This window comes from Mauremys mutica, chromosome 1, assembly GCF_020497125.1.
Source record: "Mauremys mutica isolate MM-2020 ecotype Southern chromosome 1, ASM2049712v1, whole genome shotgun sequence".
NCBI lineage: Eukaryota > Metazoa > Chordata > Testudines > Geoemydidae > Mauremys > Mauremys mutica.
Window position 1 is genome coordinate 62,644,231 of NC_059072.1, and position 12,819 is coordinate 62,657,049.

The 12,819-nt window shown below is 41.1% G+C and overlaps 1 protein-coding gene across 2 annotated transcripts in view; it reads left to right on the forward strand.

The window, feature by feature from the left end:
* Window positions 1-12,819, forward strand: part of SRGAP1 (SLIT-ROBO Rho GTPase activating protein 1) — a 252,847-nt gene that overhangs the window by 121,323 nt on the left and 118,705 nt on the right. The window lies entirely within an intron of this gene.

The following is a 12,819-nucleotide window of genomic DNA, read 5'->3' on the forward strand; positions in this document are numbered from 1 at the left end:
CAAGTAACTAAGAAATGCATCATTTATCTTTTCTAATAATAAAAAGGTAAAAACTAAGATTGAATAAATATATTTCTGTTTAAATACATATGTATAGTTATAGTGTATTTTCCTGGTTAACAAAAAAAAGTTCCAAATTATACCAACCATTGAGAATCAACTTTTCTTTATGAAAAGAACTCAAAGTACAAATGCAAAACAAAATTAAAATTGATCATTTAAATGAATGTTTCTTGCTTCCTGATTATGATTAAATCATGATTAAAATTGGTGATTTTCAGTGCTTTGATTTAAATCAATCCACCCTAGTTTGTTTCAGTGAGTTTGCTTGGTCAGAGTTTTCTTTACCTAGAGTGCATGCAGAAATACTCTTCCATGGTTTAGCCTTTTCATTTTAATTGACTTTTGGAAATGTGTCCCAAATGAAGACAATACATCACTTGTGGCTTACAGAAAATAGAGTAACACATGCTAAGCAATTGGACAATAGAGGTAAAGAACCCCATAGCATATAATGGGGGATGACGGTCTTACAAGATGCTCTTATAAAGAGATTCTAATCCCATTTGTATGTCAGACTGTGCTGCAAAGAAAAGGATCATTTAAAGGAGAATTATGAAAATCTCTTCCCGCTTCCACTATTGGTATGTCTATAGTAATAAGAGGAGAAAATTTTTCTTTTTCTTACTTGTGCTTCAAGAATGTTACGCCTCTGAGGAGAAAGTTCCAAGCCTTTGTCATCCAGTGTAAAACATTCTGATGGTCTAAATCCCTTGGAGGACAGAAAATAAGATGTCTCTCAAATCCTGAAAGCTCAGGTATCATTATTGGGTTTATAGACACCTCTACAAAACAGCCTTTCTAGCTGGCAGACATAGGTGCACACCAGATCCACATCTACTTCCCTCCTTTGTTTTATGTATTTTTTAGTTCTTGAGTGTCAACATTTCTAGTAGCTTCTTAGCTTTGTTTTTCATAGAATCTTAGAACCATAGAAGGGATCACAAGGGACATCCAGTCCAGTGGTTCTCAATCAGGGCGCTGGGAGTATGCAGAGGTCTTCCAGGGGGTACATCAACTTATCTCGATATTTGCCTAGTTTTACAACAGGCTACATAAAAAGCACTAGTGAAGTCAGTACAAATGAAAATTTCACATAGACAATGTCTTGTTTATATTGCTCTATATACTATACACTGAAATGTACATACAGTATATTCAGAATGATTTATTTTATAATTATATGGTAAAAATGAGAAAGTAAGCCATTTTTCAGTAATAGTGTGCTGTGACACTTTTGTGTATTTTTATGTCTGGTTTTCTAAACAGGTAGTTTTAAAGTACAGTGAAATTTGGGTACACAAGACAAATCAGACTCCTAAAAAGGATACAGAGTCTGGAAAGGTTGAGAGGCACTGATCTAGTCTAACTCCCTGCCAAGTGGCAGGATTTGTTGTGTCTAAAACATCCAACGCAGATGGCTACCTACCTTCTTTTTTGAAAACCTCCAGTGAAGGAGGTTCCATGATTTTCCTAGCAATTTGTTCCATTGTTCTATTGCTCTTACAGTTAGGAAGATTTTCCTGAGATTTAATCTAAATCTGCCATGCTGTAGGTTGAGCCCATTGCCTCTTGTCCTGCCCTCTGTGGCAAGAGAGAACAATTTTTCTCCATCTTCTTTATGGCAGTCTTTCAGGTATTTGAAGACTGCTATCGTGTCCCTTCTCAATCTCCTCTTTTCCAAACTAAAAATACCCAGTTCCTCCAGCCTTTGCTCATATGGTTTGCATTGCATCCCTTTCATCATCTTTGTTGCTTGCTGCTCGATCCTTTCCAGTTTCTCTACATCCTTGACATATAGGATTAATCAAAATTGGATACAGTACCCAGTTTAGGCCTAACCAGCACCAAGTAGGGTGGTACTGTCACCTCCCATGATTTGTATGCTGTGCCTCTGTTAATGCAAGTCAAAATTGCCTTTGTATTTGCATTTTTTTTCACATTGTTGACTCATGCTGAGGTTGTGATCCACCAAAACTCCCAGATCTTTCTCAGCTATGCTGCTGCCAAGCCAGTTATCCCACATTCTGTATTTGTGGATGTTCTTTTCCTTCCCTAAGTGGAGCACCTTGCATTTCTTTGTTGCATTTCATTTTGTTATCTATAGCCCAGTTCTCCAAGTCATCAAGTTCCCTTTGAATTTAATTCTATCCTCCAAAGTGTTTGTGCACGTGTGCACGCACACAATGTTGTGTCATCTGCAAATTTGATCAATATGCTCCCTATTTCTGCATCCAGGTCATAAATAAAAATGTAAAATAATACCAGACCCAGAAAGAGATCCCTGGAAGGACGTCACAAGTGGAGTTCCACAATCTGACATCATTCTATTAATAGTTACTCTTTGTTTGCGGTTGTTTATCCACTTAATGGTAGTTCTACCGAGCCTGCATTTATCCTGCTTACTTATGAGAATGCCATGTGGGACTGTGTCAGAAACCTGGCTAAAGTTCAGGTATATTATGTCCACTGCATTCCCCCTATCTACCAAACAAGTTACCTTGTTATTTACCAAGCTGGTTTGTCATGATTTGCTCTTGGTAAATCCATGCTGGCTGCTAGTGATCACCCCTTCATCCTCCAGGTATTTGCAAATTGAATCTTTTATACACTGCTCTAGTAGCTTCCCAGGTATTGAGGTCAGGCTAACCGGTCTATAGTTCTCTGGCTCCTCCTTTTTCAAGATGGGCACTACATTAGCCCTTCTCCAATCTTCCAGGACTCCTTTGTTATCTATGAGTTTACAAATATTATTGCCAGTGGCTCCAAGATTTCTTCAGCTAATTCCTTCACCCTAGGGTGAATAGCATCAGGCCCTGCTGACTTGAATTCATTCAAATTAATCAGAAAAACTCTGACGTGTTCTTTACTTATCCTGATCTGCATCCCTTCTCCCTTACTGTGTATGACAACTTCACTAGTCATGTGGTCACATGTTATTTTTTGTGAGAAGACTGAAGCAAAACTGGCATTGAGCAGCTCCGCCTTCTTATTTTCTGTTACCAGCTCACTTTCTCCATTGAGCAGCAGACCCCACCATTCCTGATGTTTCTTTTTTATCTGACATATTTGTAAACCCCCTTCTTGTTGTCTCTAACATTTCTTTCCAGCTGTAACTCATTCCTTGCCTTGGCTTTCCTGATTGTGTTCCTGCACCCTCACTCTATTCCCATGTATGCTTCCTTATTGACATGTCCCTCCTTCCATTTCCTGCATGTCTCTCTTTTGGTTTTTAGATAGCTAAAAAGCTTCTTGTGTAGCCACATTGGTCTCCAGTGGCTTTTCTTACCTTTTGTTTTTGTTTTGTTTTATGTTTTTTTGGTAGGGGGAGTTGCAGGGTTGAGTCTCTCAGCCTATTCCCTGCCTAAGGCTCTTGCCCTGTCCAACAGGGCTTTCTGGACAAGGAGCCCTGGATATTGCTCCTTACTGTTTTGACCAATGGTACTTCTGGGTAAGCTGGAGCAGGTTGCTACCGAGCAATAGCAAGTGCTCCCTCCCTCCCTCTCAGGAGTAGAACTGTGTGCTGCCAGGCAGGGACCAAAGGACAAAGTCTGCTGTTATCAAGTTTTAGAAAAGATGTAGTGCCAGTGTTTAATTGCTGGCACAAATGAGCAGCTTCTGCAGAATAGACGGAGCTCAAAATGTTATGCAGGCAGCTTGCCTGCCTAACCTCTGGCCACTTGGCATCAATGCTGTGGCAGAACAGTCCAACCAAGTTGCAAGCAGGCAAAATGCCATCCATTCAGATGGCTCTGACTGTAGGCAGCTAGGTGACCATCAGCTGTGGATGTGAATAGCAGGTTTTTTATCCTACAACAACAACAAAGCTTCTGCAGCTACATATACTATATTTTTGGCTCTTCTTAGCATAGCTTAGCATTGCCTGGGGAACAAAAGGGTGAGAGGCATTCAGATGGAGTTCTCTACACCTTTTTGGCTCTGTCTGCCTGGATCCCATGATTGTGCAGACCCATGGTTAAGAGGATGCATTATTGCTAATCCAGTTTCTGGCTGGTTTAATTAAAGAAAATATATTTTGGTTGTGTATGACTAGTTTTAGTTTGCACAAGAAACAGTGATTTATTCTCTCTTTTTGACCTGGACGTTGCATGATAGTTATTAAAAGGACCCAGAAGTGCTCACTGTCATCATTAGTCATTTATAAACTAAAATTTCTACTAATAGGTGTACAAGGACCACCCTCCCCCCATTTTTAATTGCTTGAATTAATTTATTTTAGTGTTAAGAAGTAAGTAGAGGCAGAGATTTCAACAGACCCTTCAGTGTCCTTGACTTTTGGCTTTCTACACAAGTCTTTCAGATGGACTGAAATAAATCTTGCACCCCAGTCAATGTACCATAGAACAAGCTGTCAAAGAACCATTTTCTTTTGAAGAGGGGGAATATACTGTTTCTGCCAAATAAAATCCCAAGTGAATGAATTAGAAAGCAAATTTAGCCTGGTTCAAAAATTGCATATGGGGCAAATTCAGAGATGGTATGTAAGGTGGGGAAGTTTCACTTTGGCAAATAAGTGAATCCAAGTTAACTTGGTATAATGGACATGTTGTGAGTGAGGCCATGTCTACACTTACCAGAGATCGATGCTGCTGTGATTGATGGAGCGGGAGCGAATTAGCGGGTCTGGTGAAGACCCACTAAATCGACATCAGCGTGCTCTCCGGTCAATTCCAGTACTCCACCAGAATGAGAAGAGTAAAGTAAGTCGTTGGGAGAGTGTCTGCTGTTGACATAGTGTAGTATATACACCACACTAAGTCGATCTAAGCTATATTGACTCCAGTTACCTTATTCACGTAGCTGGAATAGCGTAACTTAGATCAACTTGCCACAGTAGCGTAGATAAGGCCAAAGTGGTTGGAAAAGCAAATGAAAGCTACATCAGTTAAGGCGCTATCCTACAAACACTTGGACATATGATTAACTTTAAGCAGGTGAGTAGTCCCGCCACTGACTACTCATGTGAGTAAAATTAATCACATAAAGGTTTGCAGGATCTGGCTTTAGTCTCCTCGACGTAATTTATCCCATGATTACAATTTTTGCTAGTCTGTTGTAGAAAGTTCTCATTGGGGAATGTGCTAGTGAATCGTTTACATGTGTTTTTCTAAAAGTATCATAGCTGCATAATTCTCACTCCTGGATCTTTCTTCAACAGTCGGTCTGTTGGAACTCACAAGCTCTTAAGGTTTTTTGGCCATGAAGATAGTGGTAGCCTGGGGTAGAACATGAGCCAAGCGCCTTCCAGTTGTGGCACAGCACCCTCCTGCCAACTATAAATACTGCTTTCCAGAGTTGCCATTCAAGTTCTTTGATTGTATGAGTGGCAAAGGTCTGAGTAAAAAAAGCAGTTCAGTGCCTCGAGGTCAGTGCTGTGGGCTTCATAGCAGCCACCTAGAGGACCAAGAGTGACTGGACCAGAATGTCAAATGTAATACTGGTACCCAGAATCACCACCTTCCTCTCTGAAGACATGAATGTAGGAGGGGAGGACTCAGAGGCAGGGCCGGCTCCAGACCCCAGCGCGCCAAGCGCGCGCTTAGGGCGGCATTTTACCGGCAGGGCGGCAGCCGGCTCCGGCGGACCTTCCGCAGTCATGCCTGCGGGAGGTCCACCGGAGCCGCGGGTCCGGTGGTACCGCGGCTTCCGGGGACCTCCCGCAGGCGTGCCTGCGGATGCTCCACCGGAGTCGCGGGACCAGCAGACCCTCCGCAGGCACGTCTGCCAGAGGTCCGCCGGACCGCCAGAGCGCGCCCCGCGGCGCGCCGCCCTGCTTGGGGCGGCGGGATTCCTAGAGCCGCCCCTGCTCAGAGGCACTGATATGCTGCCATGTGTTAGGGGCTTCATCCAAGGTTCATTGAGTAGCTTCTAGACCTTTCTCAGATCTTTCCCTACATCATCCAGTGAGCTGATACTAAGTACCACTTTGAGCAGCAAGGCCCCATGCGATGAGGAGCTAATGCTTGGCCTAGCTCAGGGGTCGGCAACCGGTGGCTCGTGGCTCACCAGGGTAAGCACCCTGGCGGGCTGGCCCGGTTTGTTTATCTGCCGCGTCGGCAAGTTCGGCCGATCGCGGCTCCCACTGGCCGCGGTTCGCGGTCCCAGGCCAATGCGGGAGGCAGGAAGCGGCGCGAGCCGAGGGATGTTCTGGCCGCGGCTTCCTGCCTCCCGCATTGGCCTGGGACCGCGAACCGCGGCCAGTGGGAGCCGCGATCGGCCGAACTTGCCGACGCGGCAGATAAACAAACCGGGCCAGCCCGCCAGGGTGCTTACCCTGGCGAGCCGCGAGCCACCGGTTGCCGACCCCTGGCCTAGCTAGTGATAATGCAGGACACTTAATTGATGAAGCTGCTTGCCTGGGCTTATGGGGGAGTGGAGGCTGGATCTGTACTGATGCAGGCAGTGCTGGCACTGAGTAGCCCAGTAGTCTTAGCCAACTCAAGCTTTAGCCAGTCTTGTACTTAGCAACTAGGACCCAGGAATGAGAATCTTGCAAGACCATATCTTCAGAGAAGCAGAATTGCAAGATAAGTAGTTTTCTGTCCTCTATTTTAAATAGGAATGTTGTTAGTCACCAGATAATATCTAAGCTGAAATAATTACATGGCTCTTATTCTAGGTAAACAGGATCTGGTATATAAATCAATAAGAAGACCATAAATTCAGGGAAAGTTGGGGAAGGGATGGTAGCTGGGTTGGAGCTGTATTGTAACACTCCTGGAATATAAATTCTTAGCACTGTCACTGAGACATTTTTTGTGTTGAGACAAGTAGATCTGCATTTCTGAGCTTTCTCTTGGGGGGTCAGATAATGTGAAAATAAAATGGATGTGTTGTGTAACTCCAGTCTGAGTGGTAGCCATGTTAGTCTGTGCCACAAGGACTCCTCATTGTTTTTCCATTCTCTGAAGTTAATGAAAAGATGAAGGACCCTGTCCTGCAAAAACTTATGCCCGTGAATACCCATCTATATTCCCATGTAGTCCTATTTGGGTGGGTGGGTGTGTGAGAGAGAGAGATTATTAGCAGGATTGGGCCCTAACTCTGTCACTGTTGTTATCCATTAACTGTGTAAATGTATCAATGCAATTATGCATTTTAATCATTATTTAAATATGTAACACTCTCTCAGACAGGACTGAGACTTCATGTGGGCCTGCCACTGCTGCAGCTGCTTTGCCAAAAAGGGGGATGAGTCTGGATTGTTGCCATTTTGGCACTTTTCATGAGCACTAATTAACAAACAACAAAGAATGCAAGAATTTTGGGGCAAATAGAAAAGTTAGATTCACAAGAAGGGGCAGTAATTATGATGGAATTACGTGTTTCTTTAAAATTTAACTAGTATTGCACATGCCTAGTGTGCCCAATACCCATTGAGGTTAATGGGAGTTTTCCATTGACTTCTGGGGGGATATCTGATTAGGCCTGAAATGCCAGTGTATGTGAAAGCTGGGATGATGGATCTCATTCTTTGCTGACCCATAGCTATTTTAATCATTCTGTATCACAGAGCAGTGCACTGTACCTACTCATGCTTTTAGATTGTAAATATTGTGAGTAGGGGTCTATTATTGATATGACACAGTTACTGTAGAATGCTATGTACTACTGCAATGTTATGTAGTTATGAGGTAATATGACTAGGCATTTGTAATAGCAGCTCAAGTCAGCACAGTAGTGCAGTTTCTACATTTCTGCTTTTACACAAGGCAGTGAAATATGGTGTATGGGTAAGTTTAACTGTTATAAATAGTATTTGCCTGCTGTGGTTGAATATCTTACCCATTGCCTGGGACATGAGTGAAAGCTAGGAACTTGAAAAAATCGACCAGAGGACACTAGGGTGTAGCTCATAGGGCACAGACAACCACCAAAAGAAATGGCTGAGAAATATCAATGGGGCCAGCATTTCTCCTTATATCTGTGCCCTTTATCACAGTGTTTACTGATTGGTACTCTGGTTAGCAGTCTGGGAGTCGTCTTGTAATCCCAGCTCCTTCTGGACCTCCAAGGAACAGCCATTGCCCAAAATTGGGGTTCCCTTCCCCAATGCAGACTCTTCTCTAGGCCTTTGTTGCCTGGAGGTGGGAAGACTGCAGTGTCCTCTATGTGCAACTGCACCTTAATATAATTTAGAAATGACAGCTAGTGCAGAAAGTGGCTTCTTACTTGCTACACTGCCATTATTCCTGTGCTCTTTTATTTGAGCTGGCTGTCACTTAATTTTGGTGTAAACATAAGAACATAAGAATGGCCATACTGGGTCAGACCAAAGGTCCATCCAGCCCAGTATCCTGTCTACCGACAGTGTCCAGTGCCAGGTGCCCCAGAGGGAGTGAACCTAACAAGTAATGATCAAGTGATCTCTTTCCTGCCATCCATCTCCACCCTCTGACAAACAGAGGCTTGGGACACCATTCCTTACCCATCCTGGCTAATAGCCATGAATGGACCTATCCTCCATGAATTTATCCAGTTCTCTTTTAAATGCTGTTATAGTCCTAGCCTTCACAACCTCCTCAGGTAAGGAGTTCCGCAGGTTGACTGTGTGCTGTGTGAAGAACAACTTCCTTTTATTTGTTTTAAACCTGCTGCCCATTAATTTCATTTGGTGGCCCCTAGTTCTTGTATTATGGGAATAAGTAAATAACTTTTCCTTATTCACTTTCTTCACACAACTCATGATTTTATATACCTCTATCATATCCCCCCTTAGTCTCCTCTTTTCCAAGCTGAAAAGTCCCAGCCTCTTTAATCTCCTCATATGGGACCCATTCCAAACCCCTAATCATTTTAGTTGCCCTCCTCTGAACCTTTTCTAATGCCAATATATCTTTTTTTTTTGAGATGAGGAGACCACATCTGTACTCAGTATTCAAGATGTGGGTGTACCATGGATTTATATAAGGGCAATAAGATATTCTACATCTTATTCTCTATCCTTTTTTTAATGATTCCTACCATCCTATTTGCTTATTTGACTGCCACTGCACACTGCGTGGACATCTTCAGAGAACTATCCACGATGACTCCAAGATCTCCTTGCTGATTAGTTGTAGCTAAATTAGCCTGCATCATATTGTATGTATAGTTGGGTTATTTTTTCCAATGTGCATTACTTTACATTTATCCACATTAAATTTCATTTGCCATTTTGTTGCTAAATCACTTAGTTTTGTGAGATCTTTTTGAAGTTCTTCACAGTCTGCTTTGGTCTTAACTGTCTTGAGCAGTTTAGTATCGGCTGCAAACTTTGCCAACTAACTGTTTACTCCTTTCTCTAGATCATTTATGATCTGTTTTTAAAGTTTTTAAAATGTTAGTTTTTACTTTAAGAGCCTCTTGATTATCTGAGATGCTACCTCTCTTTCTAAATTAATAGATAATTTGTATGTTGGGGAAACTTTTGAAAGAAATCAATATAAAGAACTTCTTATAACTGAGGAGGTAAATGCTTTGAATTTTTTCTGCATGGAAAGTAACTGAGAAATTAGTGTTGTGAAAATTCAGTAGCAGTAGCGCTTTCTCATGTCTTCTAATGCTAGCATTTCCTGAGATTAGGAAAAATCCACTATCCAATTCAACAATAATGCTTGAGGAGGGAGGAAATCTTTGAAAGGTAAAACAATGTTACGGTCCATTTTAATGTAATGCAGTAGGGATCAGGTTAAAACTGCTGGGATGTAGATCTGATTATAATGTAACTGCAGCAGAAGAAAGGGAAACATTGGTGGCTGCCATTCACTTTGAACTGGGTGTGTGTGATTAAGCAACACATATTCCAGTATACTTCTGATTACTGTTTCCAGTACATTATTTAATACTTCAGTCAGCCTGTGTATATTATAATTCACTTTGTACAATTCCCTAATGTTTTCAATAAATGTCATATAAGTACACGATATACAGTACACTAGAATATTAAAGTGGAGTTGCATGTTAATTTAGTCGTAGTGCTGTGTTATCTTATGCAGGACAGCTGGATACCATAAATTGTGATTGGGGATGGCAACTAACCCTTACCAGAAAAGTCATTGATTGAATGGATGGGGGAGACTGAATTCCAACCTAACTCATACAGGTGGCCCTTCTATGTCAGAATTAAAGTGTCCTGGTGGGGGAGGGGTACCAACCTTTGCCGTTCTGATGGCTATACTGTACCTGTTCATGTATTAATTAGCAAGCTTTGATCTCTAGTGTCTTTAATTATGCACACTTTCTCAATCTTGTATGTCAGCTTTTAGATTAAATAAAGCATAGTAATACTTCTTACAGCTCTTTGTGGAACTAGGGAGTTGACTTACGCTGGGTGGTTGAAGAGGATCCTGGTGTCTTGGTGGAGTTTTCCATAATACTGATTAGTGCAAAGCCCATACAATTACTAAGGCTGGTTGTCTGTTATAAAAAAAAAAGTTTTTGAATCACAGCCTTGTTATGACAAACAACGAAAGTCACAATTTTCTCTTCTTTCCCCTTCTCCCACCCCCAAAAATGTCACTGCACATATTATGTTAAGGGTGGGGAGAGAGGGGAGGAGAAGGAGCCAAAGAAAGGATCAGGAGCAGAAGAAAAGGATAAGGCTAGAAAGCAAATTGCTACTTTAAAGTCTGGTGGAACAGATCTTGATCTTCCTGCAAGGGACTAGTCAGCCCTAGTGGTGCCCTCCTTAGATCCGCTGCAGGTGGTAAGAGCAGTAACATCTTCACCTGGCAGCTGAGAGCCCCCCTTGCTGGAGCCACCCATAAAAGCAGATTCTGTCTCCCAGGAGAGGTGCTGAGAAGTTGGAAATCATGGTTCATAAAGCAGTGGAATCTGTGACTTTCTAGATAAGCAACCAGCTTTAATAATAACTGCATCCTATCTGTGCCTGTGCAAACTTGAGCTGTGTGCATCTATCAAAGATCATTCTCTGTTTTAAAATATTTAAAAGCTTTAAGGAAATACTGTCAGCTAGAAATTTAGTCAGTTTTAAAAGGTTAAAGTATTTTCAGATATTACACCTACTCCCAATGATCCTGGCCATTTTTATAGATTTTCCACTCACATTTTCCTGTTTCTTAAATATTTTTCTCTTCCATGTTTCTGTGGAGAAGACCTGCTCAAAGAAGGGAAGTGTAGTGGCAAGATCCACTGACCTTCAGTATAGTTAGGATGTAGTTATTTGAAAAACAAGTTCAGCTTAAAGTTACTAATGATCTCTCTCTTTACATGGACCTGTCTAAGGAGTTGGATTTAGTCAAAATTACTGCTCCAAAAATTAAAATTTTGGGCTTAGCAGCGAATTCATACTATGGTTTGCGAGTTACTTATGGAATTGTGTTCAGACAATTTTCATTAGAATCAAAGGGCATTAAAAATAGTGGGCACATCAAGAATCTATTCTTGCGTTTCTCTTTTCTATTTCTGTTGTTAACCTTCCCGCTCCAATGTGTTTTCTCCTCTATGCATATATATGCCATTGATACAGTGTTGTCTTACAGTGGCTCATCTTTACTGGAGGCGTAGTTCTTTTCCAGTGACTCAAGTTCAAGTGAAATGAAAACCAAATACATGATTTTTTGGTTCACCTCCCAGATGATAGAAACGGATGCTCTCATTAATGATTAACACAATAGCTGGTGGCTCAAAGTAGATTTGGGAGAGAGCTTTGGGATAGCTCCCTCCTTGAACAACTACTTGTTTAATAATTTTCTGTGTCAACACTAGCTCACTTTAGCGTACATTTTTGAATTCCAATTCAAGTATTTCTGGTATTTCAGATTATATCTTTGCCTTTACCTGTCTTCTAAGACCAATATGTATGCAAATCATAGATACAATAAGACTTTGACATTATTGTTGTTTAAGTAGTAGTAGTTTATAGCACCCAGTAGCATAGGTACAATATTGGTTTTGTAATGCTCCTCTATTACAAATGTTGAGCATACTGTACATGAATTTATAATACATTTAAGATTTTCTAAAGTCAGTTTACCTATTAAATGGTTACATAATTAGGAACCAGTTGTGCTCCTTTTAACATCCAAGAGAGTCTTGCTTTTTTTAGTTCAATAGATGTTGACTCAGGCTGATCATATAGTTACATTCGTAGTTTTCAGTATTGTTAACATTCCTATATGATTGCAAAATGATTACTCTTTTCATTGCACTATGCTGTGATAATTTTTTTAGCCTGGATTTGAATGGGACAGTGACAAAAAGGGATATAAATGTTATGAATTAAATCATAATTTCTGCTCTGGGGATTTTCCTATTACATTAATGTCTTTTAAAAGAAACAGAAGGATATTTTTAGTATAGGTATGCCTATAACTTGAGAACGGTGTATTCTTACACTACAGAAATATAAACACTAAATAAACATTACCAGATGCTATTTTCATGTGCCAATGGTGGCTACAAATCTGAAAGGAAAGCTGCTCTTTTCTCTTGCCATTCTGGATAAATATTATAGGGCGGTGTTTGTTTTTTATTTGATTTTGTTTAAGTGTACTGGAGTCTCAAGGACCCTATGCACATCTATGATGCATTTTGACTGTCAGAAATACCTGTTCTACCATCATAGCTACAAATGCAACACTTGCCAGCAATCAGTATACCTGTGATAAAGTAATTTCCACCTAATATTAAGAATAAGAAGCAAATGTGAAAACTCAGTTGTGTGGTGACTGTTGGTGACCACTCTGATGTTGAAAGTAGAAGATAACTGTGTGAATTTTATTGCTAGGTTACTTG